Consider the following 26,478-nt stretch of genomic DNA (forward strand, 5'->3'; position numbering starts at 1 on the left):
GGACACCACACAACACCCAGTCATCACGAGGCAGAGAAAATCCCTGACCCCGCCGGGAGTCGAACCTGGGAACCCGGGCGCGGGAAGCGAGAACGCTACCGCACGACCACGAGCTGCGGACACGGCGGAGGGGTGAGGTGGACTGCGGTAGTCGTCGTGGGGTTGCGGACCACTGCGGCTGCGGCGGGGACGGAGCCTCTCAGTCGTTTCTAGGCCCCCGGTTAACATAACATAACATAATATGTGTCTACAACCTGTACTTGTACACGAATGCATGTCCGAAGGAACTTTGCATGGTAATTCTGAATAACACAGGCACTGCAATATCGTATTTATCCGCCGACACGAGGCAAGCGACTTTCAAGTTAAATGTCACCCCTGTACGGGATTATACATAATGGACATATAATGTGTAGTCACATGGTTGAGACATATTGAACTTTGGGTGTGACTCTGAGTCTCGCTCGGATAGGCAAATGTTACGGTGGCCCCTCATAATAATGGGAATTCGGGGTTCGAGTCCGAGCCGGCACAAATTTTCACTGTCATCAATCCTTTATACTGCTGATAGTTGTCCATATTCACAAATGTGAATACGTGTCTTGTTTATTGAACTATAGTTTTATCCATCTATCCATTTCTCTACTTCGGTTCAAATGTGTAACTTTTATTCTGAATACTCGTGCTACTTGCACTGCTATTTGTGTTCTGGCGTAACCACAACCGCCGGAATGAAGAGGGCGCCAGGAGTGACCTCTGCAAGAAGTGAATATAAACTCCGCTCCTGCCAGCCTCGGCCGCTCAGATCGGCCCAGTATACGGACATTAGTGGACGGTATAGGCACAGTCGTAGACCGGCACATGTGTGATGTGTGTCAACTTGCAGGAACATTGTGTATAGCATGAACGTTTACTGTTTGCAGGTCGCCCATCGCGTGCGACTGCTCCTTGTAAATCTCCAAGTTAAGTATTGTCAATCTGCTTTATAGAAATAAAACTACTAATGTTATTTGAATTGTTGTATAGCATTCCGAGAACGCAGCATCCCTTAGGCACCCTATACGAGACGAGTGGGCAAGACCCAACAATTTGTGTCAAAGCAACATTGCTTTTACTGCATGTGGGGCACGTAATGTTATTATTTCACCCACGTCTGTTTTAAATACTCTTTCTGGTGTATTCCCCGGCGCATTCCCAGCTTCACTGTTGTGTTTGCCTTCTCACTAGCTTTCATCGTGATTTCCTCTTTCACTGTAAAGCACTTATCCAAAACTCCATGCTGCAGCCGCTTCAAAGATACTCTAATGAGACGAAACATTATGACTACTTCCCTCCTCTGGAGTGAATGCCGATACGTGACGTGTTGAGGAAAGCATTTAAGACAAGCTGAGACGACTGGGGAATCAGTCTAGCGATGATACGGCCCTCAGTCCACTGCTGTAAGCGGCATTGAGAAAGGACAAATTGTTGTAGTGAGGAGTATGGGAACGAACATCTCGGAAACGGTGACAGTGGTCAGCTGTTCGCGTACTAATGTCATGAGTATCAATAATAAGTGGCTGAAGGATGGTGAAATCACGAGCAGGGGACAAGGTGCTGCCGGCCGGGGTGGCCGAGCGGTTCTAGGCGCTACAATCTGGAACTGTGTGACCGCTACGGTCGCAGGTTCGAATCCTGCCTCGGGCATGGATGTGTGTGATGTCAAATGGTTCAAATGACTCTGAGCACTATGGGACTTATCTTCTGAGGTCATCAGTCCCCTAGAACTTAGAACTACTTAAACCTAACTAACCTAAGGACATCACACACATCCATGCCCGAGGCAGGATTCGAACCCGCGACCGCAGCGGTCGCTCGGCTCCAGACTGAAGCGCCTAGAACCGCTCTACCACTTCGGCCGGCTGTGTGATGTCCTTAGGTTAGTTAGGTTTAAGTAGTTCTAAGTTCTAGGAGACTGATGACCTCATAAGTTAAGTCCCATAGTGCTCAGAGCCATTTGAACCATTTGACAAGGTGCTGAAGATCCAGTTTCAGCCCAGAATGAAAAGGTCGGAGGCTTGCGCGATCTGTAAATCAGGATTGGCTGTGATCTGCGGCAGATATGATGACAAAGTACGATGTCGGTGTAGGCACATGTGTTACGGAGCATCCAGTGTGTAGTATCCTTTGCTGAATGGTGTGGTTGGAGTTAGTGAAATCTATTCTCTGAATTAACAACTGTTTATCACAAGACTCACCTTAAATACATTCTCTGAGAATAATGTCTACACGACTTAAGAAATCAGTGTCTTGAGAAGCAGGGAAGAATAACAACGACACAGTCCCACGAGGGTGGGAACTCCCAGGTAGTCTCCTGATGAGCAGCAAAGGCTGAGACGACACGGTCCTACGAGGTTGGGGGCTCATATATATAGACCATATATAACTAACACAGCCTTATGAACGCTCAGATACGAGTAATATTATAAAGATTTGTAAAGTGTTCTAAACATTCTGCGTGGTGTCTGTTTGTTCTATATCGTGTCTCCCTACCACTTTCGCGCAACGACGCTCTGAGCGTGTTTTTTATGGAATTGACTAGTTTGAACCTGGGGCCTGTTGCTGGTAAGGAGACGTCAGACCACACATGACATGTAGAATTCAGAAGAGTTCAGTGAGACTAGCGATGATATAACCAAATACTTAATGATTTCAGCGTCAGCTCCGCTGCACTCCCTGTAAAAGAATCTTAATACTAACTAAATTTAGTGGAAGGGGTTCAAGGCTTTCCTATTTTTAGTTAGCTGGTAAAATAACGTCGAAAAAGCAGTTAAGTTTACCATTGGAAATTTTATTCTACTCACAAAACATCGTTTATAGATTGCACTATTGATAAAAGGAAATGTTTTAATACAGGATGGTAAAAACCAACTGCGTTCAACAAAAATGTGAACGAATATTCCCTGAATGGGTTTACAAGTTCTACAATGGATCGAAGGATGACCTATGCCATATCACATCTATAATCTAGGTTTAAATTAAGTTTCACAAAAAAGCAAATTATCAAAATGGTCTACAGTGACCCTCAATTATCTTTAATTACTTATCTAACTTGTCGTAAATTACAGTGGCTGATGTGGCTTCTCAAAAAAATGGTTCAAATGGCTCTGAGCACTATGGGACTTAACTGCTGAGGTCATCAGTCCCCTAGAACTTAGAACTACTTAAACCTACCTAACCTAAGGACATCACACACATCCATGCCCGAGGCAGGATTCGAACCTGCGACCGTAGCGGTCGCGCGGTTCCAGACTGAAGCGCCTAGAATCGCTCGGCCACTCCGGCCGGCTGTGGCTTCTCAATAACTATATAACAGAAAAATCATCGCGTTTCAGATTTTTACTTCAAGTGGCAAATGTGAACACCATGAGCTTTAATTGACGATCGACACTAGTATTACACAAAAAGAGGATGTAATAGATGAGACTTCTGCAGTTCTGAGTGAAGCCTTATGCGCTCAAAAATGCGGCATCGCGTGCGTTCATTACCTTGTCAGTGTTCGCCAGGGGGCGGCGGGCAGCACAGCTCCGCTCACCTCGCTGTCTCGGAAGCAACTCTTCCCTAACTTCTCCTTACTACAATTTACCGAAGTTGGTTTAAAAAAAACTATCTGGCTGTGTTTTCATCTGACCAATCAGGGTCTCAATGTTAACCTTAAGCTCCGCCTACAAAAATTCTGTCTATCCAATGAGAAACGTTATACTTTTCGTGGTGGGGCAATGTTTTTAAAGTTTGCAACGTAACAGAGACGCGAAAAAGTCTCACGCTAAAACTTGCGGGTGGTGTAGCCCTTTTTGTGTTATCGTAAGATCTATACTGTTCTTCTGGAGGGCTCTAGCTTTTAACATTGGCTGGGGGGGGGGGGGGGGGTGGTGGTGGTCTTGACGTAACAGAGACACGAAAAAGTCTCACGCTAAAACTTGTGGGTGGTGTGGACCTAGCGGTTAGCTGGCGACGTGGGTGTCCATCCGTCCCTTATCGTAGGGCCTTCCAGCTTAACACGGTTCTGCTCTCGGCTTCTGTTCTCGTTTCTCCCCTCGGAACTGTGTCTGTCTTACGGTGGGAAGGTATGACATGCATTTAGGCATTCTTGTGCTAGTCTGTGGTATTCCATTTGCTCACTCGTTACTCGTATTACTTTGGTTAATTTAATGTCACGATTTATTCGGAGCTATGTGACATACTACTGGATTTGCTTATCATGTCAGGGTTTTCATGGAAGGTGTTGGATTTGCCTGACACCTTACAGTGTATAATCTCTGGATACTCATTTGGATTTTGTTTAAAACACAGTGGAGGAATCAATTACATCTTCGTCATCACTCTTTTTAGAACGACTTCTGTCCGAACGGCTAGTGTAGTATAGTTGTATTCTAGCTTTTGTACATCTTAGACTAATAATAAGAACTTGAAAGGGATGATGTTGTTATTGAATATTATAGCGATTCTTAGTCCTAACACTGATTTTTAAAGACTTTTTGTGACATTGAGCAACGAGTTAAGCTGGACGTTAGTAACGTGACAATGCTATTGATCGGTCGCCATTGCAGCAGCGCCGCATGGTTAATAACAGAACCTGCATTTATTCTAAATTTTCACACGAAATCCGATACCTTCTCAAGAATGACTGCAATGCAAACCAAATGCTGGCATTGAATTACTGATATTATTCTAACGGCCATGCTTCACGCTGTTAGCAACGAGCCAACCACCACTGATTTCTCCGTTTTCCACCTCAGCTCCCATCATTAACATACTTCCCTTTTCTCTTCTTGCTAGTAATCACATACAATGAACCTTTAATCTTCTAATTCGAGAGAAAGAGGAATTACAGTAGGCAGTCAACTGGTGTCCAGCAAGCGACCGTAGCGACATGGTCCCACGAGGCTATGAGCTTGTGGGCAGTCATAACGAATGCTGCGAAGCGATGTCCTCGAAATGGCTGGCGGAAGCGCAGCGTCGGATGTAGCTCAGGATGAGGAAGGCAACATGGTGGGCAGCTGGAGCGACAAAAAATGTTCAAATGTGTGTGAAATCCTATGTGACTTAACTGCTAAGGTCATCAGTCCCTAAGCTTACACACTACTTAACCTAAATTATCCTGAGGACCAACACACACACCCATGCCCGAGACTGGAGCGACAGCGGCATGCGGTGTCCGTAGCGGACACAGGTAGCGGAGAGTTGAAGCAGCTGGTGGTCGCTCGAAGCTCGGGACGAACTGGCCCTCCATGGACGGAGCGCTGACTTAAGTACATGTCTGCAAAAGGATACATGCGTAGTATCATGTGAACACGTGGGCTCGCACGTAAATTAATACCCACGACTGCAGCTCCAATGTACTATGCCTCATAGTGGTAGACTGGCACCCCTGGACACTGTGGTGGCTACTGGCGGCTTGAATGTCCACATTACCTTTCTCTTCTATTTGCGAAACAAGCTCCGTGTTAAGGCAGGGACCTTACCCGGTCAAAAAAACATACACGTAAGTACGGGAAATGTATTCGCAGTTGCGAATGTGAACCACCTTCTGCTGGTATGACAACAGTGAAAATTTGTACTGGGTCGGGAGTCGAACCCGGATTTCCCGCTTTACGCGAGCGGCCGCCTTAACGGCTTCGGCCATCCGAGAACGAATCACGGCCAGACCCAAACTTACATATTCGTCGTCCATGTGTCGCAACTTGCATTGAGAGTCGAGGCCCTGGAATTGGCGAATAAATACGAAAATAAAAGTGCTTGTGTTATTAAGAAACAACTGCATCGTACTTCTTAATAACACAACCACTGCTATTTCGTATTTATTCTCTCGACTCTCAACAAGTTTGTCCTTCCTGGACGGGAATATACGTAACGTAACGCATGGACGACGACATAGTGCAGTTTGGGCCTGACCGTGATTCGTGCACGGATAGCCGAAGCGGTTAAGGAAACTGTTCGCATACAGTAGGAAATCCGGATCGAGTCCCAGTCTGGCATAAATTTTCGTTGTCTTCATTCCAATACACAGCCAAAGATGGTTCAAATTCGCAATTTCGAATACATGTCCTGTATTTCTTGACAGCTGTAGTCACTGCAGTGCCTGTTCATTCAGACTCTCATGCATGTCCGAAGAAACACTGCATCGTACTTCTTAATTATACAGGCAATGCTATTTCGCATAGAAGTAAGTGTGGTGGGCGAAATTTGCAGAGGGAAACCCTGAATGCACCACAGTGATCAGCGTACATTGTTGTACTCGGGACTCCGCAACAGATGGAAATGAGCGGTTGGCGTCATTGGCCGGGAGGCCCCTTGCGGGGCAGGTCCGGCCGCCTTGGTGCAGGTCTTATTACATCCGACGCCACATTGGGCGACCTGCGCGCCCGACGGGGATGAAATGATGGTGAAGACAACACAACACCCAGTCCTGAGCGGAGAAAATCTCCGACCCAGCCGGGAATCGAACCCGGGCCCGTAGGACGGCAATCCGTCACGCTGACCACTCAGCTATCAGGGCGGACTCCGCAACAGATGACCTCTACGTGTTCTCATGTTCTCCCAGTGTCGTCATCAATTACGACGGTAGTGGGTACATGATAAACTACTTCGTCTGTTCGGATGAATCAAGTTTCTTGTTATACCAGATCCATGGTCGTGTTCGGATACGCCGTCATCCAGACGACCACTGCTCGAAATGTGCTCTGTGTCACGAATGCAAGCCGATTAGGGCAGCATTATGCTATGGGGGACATTAACTTGAGCCTTCATAACCTATGGTAGTAATTGAAGGTACCAATCGAAAGCATTAGGTGATTATTTTGAAGCACTTGCATACATTCATATGTTATACACTGTCCAATAACATTAATCTGACCACCAGTCAAAAGCCGGAATAAACCACGTTTTGTGGTGCGGACGGCTGCGAGATGTGCGGGAAGAAAGTTTTTAAGGTTCTGGAAAATACCGCCGGGGTGTGGAGCCACGTCGATTCCAATGTCATGGCCAGTTACGCTAGGTTTCTCGGTTGATGGTCAATGGCGTGAAAAGCGCGATCTAGGTGGTCCCACAGATTCTAGACTGGGTTTAAATCCGGAAAATTTGGTAGCCATGGAAGTATGATAAACTCAACCTGTTGCTCTTCAAACCAGGTAAGTACACTGGGTTCAGATGGCTCTAAGCACTATGGGACTTAACATCTGAGGTCATCAGTCCCCTAGACTTAGAACTACTTAAACCTAACTAACCTAAGGACATAACACACATCCATGCCCGAGGCAGGATTCGAACCTGCTACCGTAGCAGCCGCGTGGTCCCGGACTGAAGCGCCTAGAACCGCTCTGCCACAGCAGCCGGCGTACACTGGGAGCTGTGTGACATGTTGCATTGTCCTACTGGTACTTCTCATCATGCTGAAACACTGCATGTACGGATGGACATGGTCCCCAACGAAAGCTGAGTACTACTGCTGATCCATTGTGCCTGGCATTATGAAGAGATCACCCAAGGAATTCCCTCTAGACTGAACCCTACCGACGATTGCTGCAGGGTTTTCGCTTTCAGACGTTTCACGCTGTGCACGCCAACGGCCAATGGAGAATAAAACGTGATTCATCTGTAAAGGCAATCTGTCAGCACTCAGTGGACGTCCAGTTGCTGCACTGGAGTGCAAATCACAACCTTCGTCGCCAACGAACAGCACTCAGCTTGGGTGCGTGAAACAGGCACCTGCTGCGGAGGCCCATACGCAGCAACGTTCGCTGAAAGGTCATTTATGATGATGATGTTTGGTTTGTGGGGCGCTCAACTGCGCGGTTATCAACGCCTGTACAAATTCCCAATCTCTGCTCAGTCCAATCTCGCCACTTTCAGCAATGATGATGAAATGATAACAAAATCACCCAGTCATCTCGAGGCAAGTGAAAATCCCCCCGTGCTCGGGAAGCGAGAACGCGACAGCGAGACCACGAGCTGCGGACGTAAGGTCATTGAGGAGACATTGCTGGTGGCCCCTTGGTTCATTTGGGCAGTCGGCGCGCGGAGTGGCCCCGCGGTTTGAGGCGCCATGTGACGGATTGCGCGGTCCCTCCCCCCGGAGGTTCGAGTCCTCCCTCGGGCATGGGTGTGTGCGTCCTTCTAAGCATAAGTTAGTTTAAGTAGTGTGTAAGTCTAGGAACCGATGACTTCAGCAGTTTGGTCCCTTAAGAATTCACACACATTTGAATATTTTTTGGGAAGTCAGTTTCTCAGCAGTTGCACTTCTTTTCGCCCGAAGGCATCTCCGCAGCCGTCGTTCACACATGTCATCTGTGGCCCGTAGTGCGCAACAATTGCCTCGGCGCCGGGTTTGGATAGCGTCATTTTGCCATTCATGGTACGCTTTAACCACGGCGGTCGCGAGCACTTCGCAAACTTAGCCGTTTCGGAAAAATCGGAAATCCTTCCACCCTTAGCCCGAAAGCCAATGATCATGTCCATTTCGACATTAGATAAATCGCGCCGTTTCCAAGTTACGATAGCGACAGACTGTTTTTCTGCGCCCTCCACTGCTAGTGTTATCTGGCAACTGTGAGCGGTTATTGCCCGTTGACATCAATCCGAGTGGACCGTGTATCTTCCCCGACGGTGATGACATCTTCTACCAGCGTAGCTGTCACTGCCACAAGGACTGAATGGTGTTAATAGTGGTTTGATAAGCATGGCATCGAATTCACGTTGATGTCTCTGCCACCTAATTCCCTTGATCTGAACCCGTTGCAACACATCTGGGACCCAATTGTCGCCAGCTCCGCGCCCATAAACTGCCGGCTCGTATTTTGCAGGATTTACGCGACCTCCAGAGACGCAGCAAAGACTTGTCGAATGCATGGCACGCAGAATCGCTGTTGTATTTCGATCCAGAGGTAAATGGAAATGCCGTGTGGCGAGAGCCTCCCGGCGGGTAGACCGTTCGCCTGGTGCAAGTCTTTCGAGTTGACGCCACTTCGGCGACTTGCATGTCGATGGGGATAAAACGATGATGATAAGGACAGCACAAAACCCAGTCCCTGAGTGGAGAACATCTCCGACCCAGCCGGGAATCGAACCCGGCTCCTTAGGTATAACATTCCGTCGCGCTGACCACTCAGCTACCAGGGGCGGACGATCCAGAGGTGATCTAATATTTGCTCACAAGTGTAGTTCCTTAGTCACGTTACAGGCACATCAGGAAATTATGGCAGTTTTAGAGTCACTCTTTTGGAATTCCTGTGACCTCTAAACGGCGACTACGGCATAAACGCTAACACGAAGAAGAACGTTGTAGACTAATCGATGTATCCTACCTAGAGAAAATATAAATATTTGAATAAGTACAGAATTGTTTCATTTAAAATCTTCCACGTGTTAGAATAACAACAGTATCATTCACAACTTCCTTTCCCACTTCTTCTTTCCACAATATGTCACCGTCTTTCGTTAAAGGCTTGCACAGAATACACGAGCGTGCACGGTTGCATCAAACCAGTCTTCGGACTAAAGACCATAACGATATATTTCTTTGAGCAACTCCAATTTACAGCTGTAACTGATTAAAAGCATAGTTGCAACTTCTTGCAAGGAGTAATGCTCCATCTTCGACAACAAGTTATAAACTGTGAACGATGGGTAACATCGCCGTAGAAACATCGTAGTCAATTGCTTGTTTTCCAAGGTAGCTTCGCGGTCTTGGATGTAACAGGCAGTTGTTTACTGCGAAACGAACTCTTATCCTAGATGCATTGTTCATTCAGGACCTCGTACCAATTAAGATACTTAATGCAGATAATTGATTCCGCATCTCAGAATACTCAATTTAGGGTTTATAAAGTCTGTATAATTTGATTCGAAGGAACCCGGGCTTACATCTATAACTGAAACAACAGCACTCAGTTTTATGTGGTTGCTTAGTGTATACATATTAGTCAGCCTGGAGCTCAGAGCTTCATTTTTCGACATACTACGTACCGTGAATCTTTTAAGCATGACATTGAGATTATGTTTTCATGAATAAGAAGTCGCGATCTCAAAACCCTGGAAAAGGAAAGCGAATAAGCAAATATTGTTTCTTCTTCCTAAGCTAGTACTCTCAGACAAGATCCTTACTCATGCACATAGCTTTCGGCGTTATTTTGCGCCTGCTGTGCGCAGAAAACATTAATGTTCGCCTTTCGCAAGAAGTTGGTGACGAGGTGAAGAACCTCTCCAATCTTATCAGCTTGTCTTCCTTGTTGGAGGAAGCTTGTGTACCAACCCTACAGTATCTAGCGGCATGCTCGGAACGTAATCCTGCCCGTGCTTTTATTGCTTTGTGTGGAAATCGTGGCACTCCTGTGAATAGCGATGTGTTTTCGCTCGAAGACGAGGCGGCGACGTACAGAAATAATCCCACGACAACATCTTCACCATCTGATGATAAGCCACATCCTTAGTAAAGTGATAAGTATAGAATACGATTGATAGCAGTGGTTTCTGTTGCAACACAGCTCCTTTGAGTTTATTGTTAAATAAAGTAAGTTTTATAATAATTCATAGTCTGACTTTTTAAATCTCCTACAAACGCTGTTCTGTACTTGTACAGGTTCACTCGATCTCATGTCCCAATAAACCTGTGCAGGCGAACAGCACTTTACAGGCAACCGGAGAGGGATTGAAGTTCGATTATTCCTACAAGTGCTGGCGTCCAGAACAGATCGTGCGTTTGAGTCGCCTGGGCGTGTTTCAGATCTACAACTCTAAGTTTGCCATGTGTCTTCGCATCAGTATGTGAGAAGCTCGAAATTGATTCGTGTTTTTAGCAGTGTGCTAATTTGTAGAGCAGTTAGTAGCGTTCTTTATTTTGGAGACGGTGCATTCGTGCGACAATATGGAAAATCGTAACAGGAATAACACTAATGAGGCATTCATTAAACTTTGTGAATCGCAACCTTGTTTATAGGGAAGTAAAAATGGCTCAAATGGCCCTAAGCACTACGGGACTGAACATCTGAGATCATCAGTCCCCTAGACTTAGAACTACTTAAACCTAACTACTCTAAGGACATCACACACATCCATACCCGAGGCAGGATTCTAACCTGCGACCGTAGCAGCAGCGCGGTTCCGCACTGAAGCGCCTAGAACCGCTCGGTCACAGGGAAAGTAAAAGTTATGCTACCCATGACAGAGCAAAACAAATAGGGTCCTCCACTTCCCAGTGTCCATCCTGTCTACCGAATACCGCAGTTTTCATGATTTGCTATATTTTACTTTATTTCGATTTTGTGACTACACTTGTCAGTTAACCTAACCGAGGGAAGTCTTGCGTGCCATCAGTCTGTGGTTTATCGAAATATTGTTTCTTGTCTAATCGTATTTTAAAAGTTTGTGTATCTTATTTTATGACGAGAAGACTGGAGCCAGTCCAAAATTTGTCCGAACGGAGGTAAAAACCGACTACGAACTACACTCGGACCATCCGATGTACTATGCCGAAAGCTGTAACTGCACTGCGCGGATTCCATCTGGGTCTGGTTCACCTCCTAGTCTCTCTAGACAGAGCACTGTCCTTAAACCTGTACGAGCGGGTCAAGTATCTACTTAGAAACAATTCTTTTTAAAAGAGCCAGTAACAAACCTACTTCTGCCAATGTGTTTTATTCAGTAGGCTGGTATTTGCCGTTAAAAACCTGTTAAGTTTTCTGTAGCCTGTTTGTGCGCCACATCTGTGCAGGTAAAAAGAGAGAGAGAGAGAGAGAGAGACACTACGAAGGAATTATCCGAATGGGACGAATATCGGTATATGTAATGAACACGTAAAGAAAAAACAATGATTACAACTGCAGAAACATTGGACGATTTAGTCAAGAAAGCCGGCCGGGGCGGCCGAGCGGTTCTAGGCGCTACAGTCTGGAACCGCGCGACCGCAACTGTCGCAGGTTCGAATCCTGCCTGGGGCATGGATGTGTGTGATGTCCTTAGGTTTGTTAGGTTTACGTAGTTCTAAGTTCTAGGGGACTGATGACCTCAGAAGATAGTGCTCAGAGCCATATGAACCCTTTTTTTGATTTATTCAAGAAAAACAGTTTCAAAATGAGTAAGCGAATAACGCGTTGGCCCACCTCTGGTCCTTATGCAAGCAGTTATTCGGCTTGACATTGATTGGTAGAGTTGTTGGGTGTCCTCCTGAGGAATAACGTGCTAGGGTCCTTCCAATTGGCGCGTTACATCGCCAAAATCCCTTTTTGGTTGGAGGGCCCTACACACAATGCTGCAAAACTTCTCAATTGGGGAGAGATCCAGCAACCTTGCCGGGCGAGACAGGTTTTCGCAAGTAACAAGACAAGCCGTGCACACTCTCATCATGTGCGGGCGGCCATTATCTTGCTGAAATGTAAACCAGACTGGCTTCCCATGAAGGGCAACAAAGCGGGGCGTAAAATAACGCCGACGTACCGATGCGCTGTAAGGGCGCCGCGGATGACAACCAAAGGGGACCTGCTATGAAAGGAAATGGTACCCCAGCCCATTGTTTCTGCTTGTTGGCCCATATGGCTCAGGCGACAGTGAGGCTGGTATCCCACTAGCGTCTGAGTCGTCTCTAGAAACGACCACGGCATAGAATCTCCAGTGATTGTCTCCAGTGATGAATGAGTCACGCTTCGAACTGAGCCTGTATGGCCAGCCAAGATGTATCGGGAGATGTCCCGGACAGTGATGGGATACCAACCTGACTCTAGTCCGTCATGCGGCCCGACAGCCAGGAGTGGTTCCATTTCATTTCATAGCGAGACTACTTTGATTGTCATCCGCGGCTTGCTAGCAGCATTGAAGTACGTCGACGATGCCCTTCATGGCAAAGCCATCCTGGGCTTACATTTCAGCAAGATAATGCCCGTCCGCAAAAGACAAATGTTTCTACTACTTGTCTTCATGCTTGACATACTCTTACATTGTGCCGAAAGGTCGCCTAATCTCTCATCAACAGAGAACGTTTGTACTATTATTGGCCGTGTCCTCCAACCAGTTCAGGATTTTAACTATCTAACCCACCAATTGGACACAATTTGGCACGGTATCCCTCAAGAGGACGTACAACAGCTCTTATCAGTTCCAAGCTAAAGACATGCTCGCGTAACGGCGACACGTTATTGTCTTGCTCAGTTTATGAAGTTCTTTCTCTTGAATAAACCATCGAATTTTTCTGAAACAGTAATAAAAACAATGGTTCAAATGGCTCTGAGCACTATGGGACTTAACATCTGAGGTCATCAGTCCCCTAGAACTTAGAACTACTTTAACCTACCTAACCTAAAGACATCACACACATCCATGCCCAAGGCAGGATTCGAACCTGCGACCGTAGCGGTCGCACGGTTCCAGACTGTAGCACCTAGAGCCGCTCGGCCACAGCAGCCGGCAAACAGTAATCATTTGTTTGTACATCACATCTACCAATTTCCGTCCCATTCGGATAATTCCTTTTTGTTGTGGATTTTTTTTTAAGAGTGTTTTGAAGCCACTACCCTTACTGGGTGAGCTGTCAGTATGGTACTTAACGGTTTGTCTTGCGCTTTTCACGTTGCATTAACTCACTGCTAACTTCTAAATACTTAAGACGATTTTCTGCCCTCGTTAACGAACTATCGTGGGAGAAAGGATGATGCAACCATTTTTTGGGGGGGAACAGGCGCTCTTTCTATCACCGTGGATGCAGTACATTACCTTCTCACTTAACTGTCACATGCACTAGTCATCGCTGTTATGCTCGAATGTAGGGTGGGAATGTCACCCAGAACGTACACTTCCAGATAAAAAAATGAAGGTAGGAGAAAATGAAATGAAACTGGCCCGCATCTTGGACGCTATCGGACGACAGCTCCGACCCGTAGTGGATGGGAACTGCGCGACCAATACGTAGACATGTGATGCCATGTACCTTCCGAGACGCTGCAAGGACCTGTCGGTTCCATTAAGCGCAACATCGCTGCTCTTTTGTGTTCCAGTGGTGGACCAACACGCTATTATGTAGGTAATGACAACGTTTTGGCTCAGCAGTGCGAAATAGTTGATGCACATTGGTAAGAGATATTCCTGGAACGTCAGAAATTAAAAAAAAAAGATACAAAATCTTTTAACTGCGTAGATCGCAATATAGAACATTAAATTTGATAACAATTATGGATTACTCTTCTGTAAAAAAGTCAATAATTCGACTTCTGTGTGTCTACACGTAGCATTCAGGCACTAATGACCTACGATGTAAGGCGTTCGTTAAGTCTGGCTCGCCACCAATTAATAGATTGTTCAATTTTCACTATTTTGTGAAATTTGTGTTTTTTTCATATATGATAGTTTACGTATTGTAGCAAATGTTTGTAAATCAACCTAAATCGAGACAAGTAAATAAGTACCAAAATTTTCGTAAACTCTTTCTGTTTGTATGCCCTTACGTAGTTTTGGTCGCTGATGTACAACACATTATAACAAAGTCTGGCGCACCTGCAACATATGTAATATGCCTCTTGACATCTGCTATGGGTATTCTTACAGATTTTGGATGTACATGTATCTCAGACAACAAAATGTCAGCTGCTGTTTGTTGGTAGTGCTTAGAACAAAGTTCGAAATATAATATTATAAATTGTCTCGTTAACGTGGATCCATTCACAATGTAAGGATGGACTTTGGTGTCTAATTTCTACGTGTAGTGAGAAGTAATTTGACAATTACAATACGTAAAACATAATATTTCACATGTAAGGAGCAATTTTGCGCTGTAAGGTGGTATTGCAATGTGAGGTGGTGTGCAATGTGTTACTTACATATGGCGACGTATGTATATGTAGCAGACATTGTGATACTCTTCCACGTTGGTTTTACAGGTGCTTGTAAATGACAAGTGCGCCAGATTAGCTAATCGTGCGATTTAAATAAAGATCGTTAAAGCTGCAGCCTACTACGGATCATGTTCTTTTTTATTAAGCGTTTGGGGGCTGTGGATCGCTACAAAAACAAAATTTTGAGAACTTCAATAAAGTGGTGGCTATAGCAAGTTGTCTCTTATATGATAATGTACAAATATATGCAGACGATACCGTCTAACCTTACTGTATACGTTGACACAATGTACTTACCATTATGATTTACCCCGTAAAAAGGTCAGGATGAAAGTAGAATGATACATTGCGTTTTACCTGAGAGGGCTAATTGTGTGGAGGTGGGATACATCACAAAGGGTAGAGTGGGAATAAAAATGCTCTTGTTTAGTTTGCAATAAGGATTGGATGCAAACAAAACACCACACTGAACCTGAATCTATGGTTTGTTAAATTTCCTGTTGTGATAAAACCAGGTGCAGATATCGCTGTAGAAGAATGATAAGTTGGGTGATGACGCATCTTGTCAATATGCAGTACAAGCGACAAAATACGTGGTAGAGTACAGCAAAAATAATCGAACTTCGTATATAAAATGATTTAGACTGCAGGTTCTAATAGAAATGATGCAAGCATGCATGTGATAGCACCCTGACGGCGCACAATTGTGGCGTCGACAAACTTCCTTTCATCGGAATTAAGCCGCTGAATCATAAAATAAATCAGTACAGATAATTAGTGATGGTCGAGACACATGTTCAGTAAGATAACAATTCATTTAACCGAATATTAAAATTATTATTCAAAATTAACTTAGAGGTACAAAATTGGCGATCTTATGTTTGTAGAGACAGAAGAAGAAGTAGGTTGCAAGAAGGACTCTAAGATAGCCTCTTCTGCTTTTTACAGAAGAACAATTGAATAATTCCATAGACTCTATCATACCGAATCCAAGGATATACATATTTCTCTGCATGCTACTTACAAGACAAAATTTAACTTGTTGTACAATGATTTATCCGAAGATGGTTTTGCTATTACTAGTTACCAAAGCTAATGTACTAAGCTGTTTGCAATGCAGGCAATTAAAAGATCTTGTATACAATTCTTTAAAAGTTTTCTGAAAATAGTTAAGAGCGATTTCTCCATTTCCTTATAATGTCAGGTTTTACCGATTCCTGTAATTTTTGAATGCAATAGTAAAGGTATGCTGCTTGACACATTCACGTCAATTTAATATCTAGGCGTAACGATTCATTTATCCCAATTTACTTTGATTCCTCTTCAGTTTTCTGTGACGTATAATGTGTTGCAGCCCTCCCATGTACTCATCGTAACAGCAGTTAATATTTCTTGATCTTTTCCTCTTGTAACCGCTTTGCTGTTTTTATTGATGACGTAATCTGTGCCGGCCGGAGTGGCCGAGCGGTTCTAGGCGCTACAGTCCGGAGCCGCATGGCCGCTACGGTCGCAGGTTCGAATCCTGCCTCGGGCATGGATGTGTGTGATGTCCTTAGGTTAGTTAGGTTTAAGTAGTTCTAAGTTCTAGGGGACTGATGACCTCAGAAGTTAAGTCCCATAGTGCTCAGAGCCATTTGAACCATTTGAACGTAATCTGTACTGTTTCTGTACTTCGATCCCATTAGTTTTTCGTAGGGAACGTTTTATTTCAGCTTACTTTTGTCAAAGTCTTGGACCATGTCCACAAATTCTGTCAACATACATTAATTCTTCATTCTTTCTCCCACTGTTAAAAATGTTAAATTGCTTGTCGGTTATCTTTACCTTTTAAAGCAATTTTTTACACAACTTTGTTTCCACTTTTCTTTCTAACTTCTGCACGCTGTACTTGTTAGCAATGCACACCCCTAACAGACCAGGCTGATCCATTACTGTGACATTTACTCGTTCATCCCTAGTGCAAGAATGTGATGATATTGTTTCTCTGGAAATCTGATGTAAAGTTCTCTGGGTCAAAGTTTTTCTAGGCCGGGATAATTAACTTTCTATAGCACCCACTGATTTTTAGAATCTGCAAAGCTGTCTCATGTAGATTTGTCTGAATACCTGTCTAACTAATCTTCCAGCTTCTACAGCACCACTAATTTTAGAAATGGGGAAGGTATCTCATGCTGACTTGTCTGAATACTGGAATCTAGTCTCCTACTTTCCACAGCTCCCAAGGATTTTAAAAACTGTAAAGGTATCTCATTCTGAATTGTTTCAATATATATTGAACGAACTAACGTTCTGTGTAGTTCCTACGTCTCCCACTGATTTCATAAGCCGCAAAGTCACGGCATGCTGGGTTTTTTTTTTTTTTTTTTTTTTTTTTTGTCTTGGAGCCACTTCACCAGAGCGCGTTACCGAATTCACTTAGTGCAAATTCCAAAAATGGGAAGTGTAACAGGGCGCTCAATGGATTCAAGGTACTGTGTATGAAAAGAGCCAACGGAATGCGAGTAGATAACACAGACACAAATATTTCTCTTATCTTGGTCGAAATACTTTCAGCATAGCTTCCTCAGCGTCATACCGCGCCGGTACATGATGTTGCGTCATGCCTCGTGTATCGTCGTCGAGCAAGGTACACTCCGTATTCACCGACCAGAATAGAAAGCATATAATGTGCACAAATAGGTGACCTGTGGAAAGTGATGGTTCTAAATGACGTACGTTGCAAATACATTAATTTCGTGGGCAACTTATTTGAAGACAATACGACTTGAATTAAGACATGCACATTGTTTTCAGATAACTCCCTGTAATTAAGGGCATCACACAAAGTTTTTGTCTTTCACCAACATAATTCAAAATAAACGTTAGTAAAACATAGAAACACCACGTTACGGGCACTCAAATGTATGTTCAGCTTAGCAAAACGTATGTACAGTAAAGAAAAGTTTAAGACGAAAACGCTTAGCATGGAACTGATCTATGGCCAAGACGAAGTACTTGTAATTTCATATCTTTTCGTTCCCTTGACACGAAACAAAATCGTTAAACAAGAAAACGTTTCGCTTCTCAGACGAGCTAACATACCTGGTTTTTGCAATTACGCCGTCACCCACACTTGTTGGCTAATATTCCTCGTTACACCGAAGATAGTAAGCAATGGTAGCTGCTGCTCTTTAACCGTTTGTATTTGGTTGCTGCTATTGTCAAAGCTCTTAAATGAGTTTCCGGATTCAGTGATAGGTGTGTTGAAGTCGGTGAATTGTGTGCCCAGATTAGTGAAATTTGTGTCAAAATCTTTTCGTATTTCTTTGTTTTTAAGTGCAGTTACGCAACAACCTCGTTTATCCGAACCAGGTGGAACCGGATGTAAACTGGCTTGCCAAAAATCCGGATAATTTGACAATATCATACTAAATTCAAAAATTCTAATATTTACTACAATATGCAAAGCTTTTATTTTGACACTAGCGAGAAGCACGTTTTTGGCACTTAAACTCTGTAGTATTGGTCTACTCCGGTTCGTTTACTGAAATAATGTAGAAGTTTCTTTTGTTCCAAAATTGTGTGACCTATGAGAGTAGCACGATCACGTAGATGCTTCACTAACATCAGTTCGGCTGGAGTTGTTTCCTGTGGACGTTCTAGGTAAATCATTAGTTTTTCCAGCTGTACTATTACCACCGCATGAGTCATTGTTCTTTCCCCGGAAACGCCACGTTCATTTTACACGTTACCACAGCTGTCGTTCTCTGTAGTACAACAGGCGGCAATACAGATTTCGATATCGGTCATCATGTTGTAACCAGCATCACTGTCATTCTATAACCAGGCAGCTACGCCACTATCGTCTACATCTGAACATCCAGGAACATCAATTAACATTTCAAGGGATTCAATGGTGTTGACAACTTCACAAACTTCACCGTCGAAATCACAGACAGCAGCCCATACTGTTTTCCATGACTGTAGAGTCGTTAGTTCAGTAACCTGACCCCAAGACGATGCAACCATAGAAATCATATCTTTGATTCTTACTAACTTCAGAACAGATATCACACCAGCGTCACCTTATTCTTTAATTAATTTACCCAGTAGCTATATCCTGCATACACGTTTCGTGTTCTCCAGGACACTTTGATCCATCGACTGTAGAAGAGCTTTTACGTTAGAAGGGAGCTGGAAGCGTGGGACCGGCGATCTCTATGCTACCTGAGGTGCCAAAATAACAACTGTACATACACCGTACCGTTAGAACTCTGTACCGCCCAGGGCCGGATAAACGAGGCTCTTGTGTACTGTTAATTTATTTTTAAATGCAATGGCAGAGAAATCGAGTCGAAGAGAAACCGCTGTTTCGCTTAAAATGCGAATTCCGCTGCTTAAGCAGTTGTTGCAGTCGAAGATCTGTAAATAGTTGTAAATAGTCTATACTGTATGCGACGATTAAAAACAGAAATCAAATTACGCTCAGTTTTGAGCGAAGTGTGTTGAAATCAGTATAAAAAAAGTGTGAGACCGGTTAAACACGAAGATGTGGATACTATTTTGCTTGTTTGATTGAAGGAAGCTGGATCTCAGAATGCTCCCAAATCAGGACCTTTGTCATTGGAAAGAGCTAATGAACTTGCGAAACAAATGGGTATCGAATTCGCTGCATATCCATTTGGTTGGAACACTTCAAGAAATGGAACGACATAATGTTGAAAAATGATTTTGCCTTGAAGCTAGCCAACTTAAACGTCTACGATTACAAAATAGTTGCATTCTACGTTGTATTGAGTACTTGAACAATGTGGCCGAGCGGTTCTAGGCGTTCAGTCTGGAACCGCGCGACCGCTGCGGTCGCAGGTTCGAATCTTGCCTCGGGCATGGATGTGTGCGATGTCCTTAGCTTAGTTAGGTTTAAGTAGTTCAATGTGGCGTAAAAGAGGCCTACCAACGCCGTGGAAGGAGCTTCATAGGATGACGTGTTGTGGAAGCGATGCAAAAGTGCATGTGCTCGATGTCACAGAGCTTCTTCCAGGACGGAATTAAGAAGCTTGTCAAACGATGGACCTTATGCATAGAGACTGAGGGAGGGTATGTAGAGAAATGATGTTACATGCAATGTCATTTTCCCCAAAACATAATATTTAAAAAAAGTTACCTTTACTTTTTGAGTTGCGCTCGTATATTCTGACATATCAGGGATATCAGGACATGTTCATCATATAAGTTGTCGTGATCCTCACTCTCAAATAATTGTTTAAATTGAAATGTATGATTATTGGTAGGCTGGTATTCCCTAGGACGTAGTAATACACTGTCCACTTACGTTGTGACTTATGGAATAATTTCCTTCAAAAGACCTGAATAATCTTCTTCACCGGACGCAATACCCGCAGTTTACAAAAGGGAACGTGCCTGGCCCCCATCCAGTGACGTATGTTCATTTACATTTTAGTGATATCACATTTGGTTGGTTGCACATTGTTATAAATAGTATGAAGAAGTTAGAATAGCGGCAAGCTGCAAGGACTTAGGGGGAGACGAGTACTGCTGAAACACGTAACAGTCGGAGATTAGATAATTAGATTGTGTAGTTATTTAGAATGCACAGCAAGGGACTGGTAAGAATCGAAGCCTTTATCATATATAGGCCAGTAATAGCCTTGTAAAACGTAAATGGAGTTATATTTTGACTAAAGTTCAGTCTTGACCACACCATTTATGTTTCAGTGATATAGTTAACCGGTTTCGGTTATTTTCACATAACTACCATCAGACCCATGGCTCCCTTAGGATGGTAGCCGGAGCTCTCCTCAGCTGCTCTCCTCAGTTGACTTCGTAGCAGCTGAGGAGAGCTCCGCCTACCATCCTAAGGGAGCCATGGGTCTGATGATAGTTATGTGAAAATAACCGAAACCGGTTACCTATATCATTGAAACATAAATGGTGTGATCAAGACTGAACTTTAGTCAAAATATAATAATCTATTGATCACTGTATTCCAAAAATGTTTACCAAAATTGTAAATGGAGTTCATTTCGTATTTAGTTGGTGGTGGTACACAAAAATTTAATTTTATTGTACATGTTACCCTTGGGCTGAGCTGTAAGCTAATAGTTTGGATCGAGGAGTAATGGAATAAAATTGCAGGAAGTATGAAGAGAGGGAGTGTATAAAAACCCTACCAATTACACAAGGCACAATTTGGAGGGCGAAAACCACAAGGACAGGCAATCAATAACATAGATGATGTGTGTACTAGACAATAATGATTTGGCAGAGCACTGGACGGAATACACAGAGAATTTATGTAACAGAGCCGAGATGAAAGATGAGTTACCGGATTAGGCAACAGATTTAATAAAAGATTAAATTTTACTGAAAATATTCAGGAAAGACTTCCATAATGCAGCCAAAACAGGGTCTCGTGTAACTCACATAACTGACGAAATGATTCACGCTCTATATGAAGACAAAAGAAATTTTTTATACTAGCTTGTCAATGAGGTGTATGAAAAACCAGAAATCTCAGGAGATTTTCAAAGCATCGTCCGTGTACAAAAACGTAAGAAATCCACACCAGACAAGTGTTAGGAATAACGTACACTAAACTTACTAATACATGCCTCTATGATGTTGACAATAGGATACCAAATACACTCAGGTGACTAAAGTCGTGGGATAGCGATATACTCTTACACAAGTGGCGGTAGTATCGCATACGCAAAGTATAACAGGGCAGTGCAATGGCGAAGCTGTCATGTGTGCTCATGTGGTTCGTGAGGAAAGGTTTCAGACGTGATTATGGTACCACGACGGGAATTAACACTTAATCGACCGGCGACACCACAGTGGTGTCGTGTGCATGGTATCGCTCAGCGGCCAGCGACACCACAGTGGTGTCGTGTGCATAGTATTGCTCAGCGGCCGGCGACACCACAGTGGTGTCGTGTACATAGTATCTCTCAGCGGCCGGCGACACCACAGTGGTGCCGTGTGCATAGTATCGCTCAGCGGCCGGCGACACCACACTGGTGCCGTGTGCATAGTATCGCTCAGCGGCCGGCGACACCACAGTGGTGTCGTGTGCAAAGTATCGCTCAGCGGCCGGCGACAACACAGTGGTGTCATGTGCATAGTATTGCTCAGAGGCCGGCGACACCACAGTGGTGTCGTGTGCATAGTATCGCTCAGCGGCCAGTGACACCACAGTAGTGTCGTGAGCGTAGTATCGCACAGGGGTTGGCAACACCACAGTGGCGTCGTGTGCATAGTATCGCTCAGCGGCCGGCGACACCACAGTGGTGTCGTGTGCATAGTATCGCTCAGCGGCCGGCGACACCACAGTGGTGCCGTGTGCATAGTATCGCTCAGCGGCCGGCGACACCACAGTGGTGTCATGTGCATAGTATCGCTCAGCGGCCGGCGACAACACAGTGGTGTCATGTGCATAGTATCGCTCAGAGGCCAGCGACACCACAGTGGTGTCGTGTGCATAGTATCGCTCAGCGGCCAGCGACACCACAGTGGTGCCGTGTGCATAGTATCGCTCAGCGGCCAGTGACACCACAGTAGTGTCGTGAGCATAGTATCGCACAGGGGTCGGCAACACCACAGTGGTGTCGTGTGCATAGTATCGCTCAGCAGCCGGCGACACCACAGTGGTGTTGTGTGCATAGTATCGATCAGTGGCTGGCGACACCACAGTGGTGTCGTGTGCATAGTATCGCTCAGTGGCTGGCGACACCACAGTGGTGTCGTGTGCATAGTATCGCTCAGCGGCCAGTGACATCACAGTGGTGTCGTGTTCATAGTATCGCTCAGCGGCCGGCGACACCACAGTGATGTCGTGTGCATAGTATCGCTCATCGGTCGGCGACACCACAGTGGTGTCGTGTGCATAGTATCGCTCAGCGGCCGGCGACACCACAGTAGTGTCGTGTGCATAGTATCCGCTCAGCGGCCGGCGACACCACACTAGTGTCGTGAGCATAGTATCGCACAGGGGCCGCTGACAGAACTTAAGTATCTTTTTCATTTTGTTAGTGTTTTTTTTTAGGTAACAACAATTTAAACACGTCAACAGATTTTTGTTTTTATAAGTACTTGTGCACTTTCATCATGGCAGACGAACAAGACTATATGATTATTTACGATGAATGCGCGGTTGTCTTGTCTGACGTTCCGGACGACTTGGCCGATTGGGTAGAAGGCATTGGATATCATAAAAATGAAAGTGAATCAAAATCGTCGGAAGATAGTGAAATACGCCCAAGAAGAATTCGGTGAACGCTACGGTTGCCAACTGATTTGGATGAATCAGACGAGGAAGACAGACTATGCTTCAGTACGGAAACGTGCTGCTGCTACGGTCGCAGGTTCGAATGCAGCCTCGGGCATGGATGTGTGTGATGTCCTTAGGTTAGTAAGGTTTAAGTAGTTGTAAGTTCTAGGAGACTGATGACCTCAACAGTTAAGTCCCATAGTGCTCAGAGCCAATTTTGAAGACAGACTATGATTTACTGAGGACCAATAATAAATCTGAAGGATCTCCGTGTCCAAACATATTTCCCGTAAATACACAGAGTGTCGTGGGTATCGTAGAATTATGTATTGGGAACGATCTACTTAAATATGTTAACAACGAAACCAACAAGTATTACAGTCGAAATTGCAATAGAAGGAACGTGGATAAAAAAATGCCAAATTTGTCGACGTTACGGGACCCGAACTTAGAAAATGGTTTGGGCTTGCTATCCTTACGAAAATTGTAAAAAAAGCAAAGATCGATGATTACTGGTCAAAGAATCCGTTGATAGACAAACCGACATCTCGCAAAACGATGTCCCGCAACGGAGTCAGTCAAACATTATAATTGTTACATTTTTCCGACAACAACAATAAACTGGATAACGCCGACCAACTTTTCAAAGTGCAATTCGTAATTGATTATTTTTCCAAAAAGTTTAAAGAAACGTTAAATCTAAGTCAAAACATCTCAATTGTGAAGGAGTTATACCGTGGCGTGGACAGTCAAATTTTGAAGTTTACAATCCGTCGAAAACAACGAAATATGGCATACTCATTCGGATGCTATGTGATTCGAGTACGGGATACAGTTCCTCATTCAAGATATATTCCGGCGCTGGACAACCTTTAGCAAAAACACTGATGGAACTATTGACACCTTGTGATGGAAGGTGACGTCACCTCTACATGGATAATTATTATAATAGTGTAGAAATTGCAGAGAAGTTACTTGAAAAGAAAATTCGAGTGGAACGATATGGCAAAATAGAGGATTTCCGGAAAAATTAAAGCGCGCAAAAGTCAATGTGTTTGAAGCTTGTCATCAATGGAAAGGTGACAAGCGGCCGGCGACAAGCCAAGTAATCCGAATTAGAGCTGCCAGCACCAAGCGAATAAATTTGTACGAGACGTGCGAACGGCAAAGTGTTAACAGACATTGAATGCGGAATGATTGTTGGAGCTAGACGGGACATTCCATTTCAGAAATCGTTAGGGAATCCAATATTCCGAGATCCACAGTATCAAGAGTGTTCCGAGAATACCAAGTGGACAACGCAGTGGCCGATGACCTTCACTTAACGATTGAGAGCAGCGGCGTTTGCGTAGTTGTCAGTGCTAATGGACAAGCAACACTGTGTGAAATAACCGCTGAAACCAATGTGGAGCGTACGATGGACACATCCGCTAGGACAGTGCTGTGAAAACTGGCATTAAAGGGCTATGGCAGCTAACGACCGACGCGAGTGTTTTGCGAACAGCGCCTCCCCTGGACTCGTGGTCATACCGATAGGATCTTAGACGACTAGAAAACCGTGGCTAGGTCAGATGAGTTCTGTATTGAGTTGGTAAGAGCTGTTGGTAGGGTTCGAGTGTGGCGCACCCCCGATGTTATAGACCCAAATTGTCAACAAGCCACTGTGCGAGCTGGTGGAGGCTCGGTAATGGTGCGGGCTATGTTTGCACGGAACGGACTGGGCTCTCCGGTCCAACAGTACCGGTCACTGACTGGAAATGTTTATGTTTGGCTACCTGGAGACCATTTGCAGTCATTCATGGACTTTATGTTCCCAAGCAACAATGGCATTTTTATGGATACAGCCATAGAGGCAGCATGGCTCAATATTTCTTCAGTGGACTTCCAGAAACTTACTGAGTCCATTCCACGTCGGATTTCAGCAATACGCCAGACAAAATGACGTCCACCACGATATTAGGAGGAGTCCGACAACGTTTGTCACCTCAGAGTTTAATTAATCAAAACCTAGCTAAAGATCAATCTGGCTTTAGAAAAGGTAAAGGAACTAGAGAATCAATAATTAGCTTATCAATACTGTATGAAAAAACTCACCAGATTTCATTGTTTGTAGGTTTTATTGATTTAGAAAAGGCTTTAGGCGGCGTAGAGTGGTCTAAAAGGACACAGATTTTACTACGCATTAAGCTAGATCACCGAGACAGGAAAATAATCCCCCAACTTTACAAGGATCAGGCAGCAGTATTCAGAATAAGTCAGTGATATAAAATTTGCAAATGTAAATAAATCTGTTCGGCTGACATGCAGCCTTTTTCCATTACTCTTCGACATACACAGTGAGAATGCCATCAACGAATGTAAAGACACAAATGTTGACAGAATACCTATACATAGGGAAACCATAAAATACTTAGATTGGCAGATAATATAGCAATGATAGCCGAATCGGAAAATAGTCTCCTAAAGGCCATAGATGGCATGAATAATCGTTTTTCATTTGAGAAAGACGCAATATAGAAATAAATAAGAAGAAACTGGAATATTTGTTTGTAGTGAAGTCCTAACAGCCTCAAACCAGCGTCTGGATGGAGGGAATCTGGAGGAAGTCACCAGCTTTAAATAACTGAGTAGCAGAATAACAAAGGATGGTAGATCAGTTCAGGATATTAAACACAGGACTGCACAAACTAGAACACCATTCACCAACTACAGGGAACTACTAAAATCGAAAAAATATTAGTTAACTTCTGTGTGGGTTGTTGTCCTACAAAAAATGGTTCAAATGGCTCTGAGCACTATGGGACTTAACTGCTGAGGTCATCAGTCCCCTAGAACTTAGAAGTACTTAAACCTAACTATCCTAAGGACATCACATACATCCATGCCCCAGGCAGGATTCGAACCTGCGACCGTAGCGGTCGCGCGGTTCCAGATTGTAGCGCCTAGAACCGCTCGGCCACTCCGTCCGGCTGTTGTCCTACATGTCTCATAGACGTGGACCATAAGGGAGCCAGAAGGGAAGAGACTTCGGCCTTTTGAGGCACAGTGTTGGAGATGAGTCCTAAAGATTTCATGGTCCAAGAGAATATACAATGAAGAAGTCATCAGTAACATAGGAGAGAAATGATGGTTGTCGATAACTATCAAGATACGGAGGGGCCGATTGGTTGGACAGCTGTAGAGGCATTGCCGCTTCATTGTGAAACTAGCAGAAGGAAACACGCCTGGGAAGAAGGCACGAGGAAGACCAAGACTTTAGTACATCATGCAGATAAAACTTGATGTGAAATTAATAACATACTCTGAAGAGAAAAGGCATGCACAAGATATCGAAAAATAGAGAACTAGAATATTTGC

The sequence above is a fragment of the Schistocerca nitens genome, chromosome 6 (genome assembly GCF_023898315.1).
Source record: "Schistocerca nitens isolate TAMUIC-IGC-003100 chromosome 6, iqSchNite1.1, whole genome shotgun sequence".
Lineage (NCBI taxonomy): Eukaryota > Metazoa > Arthropoda > Insecta > Orthoptera > Acrididae > Schistocerca > Schistocerca nitens.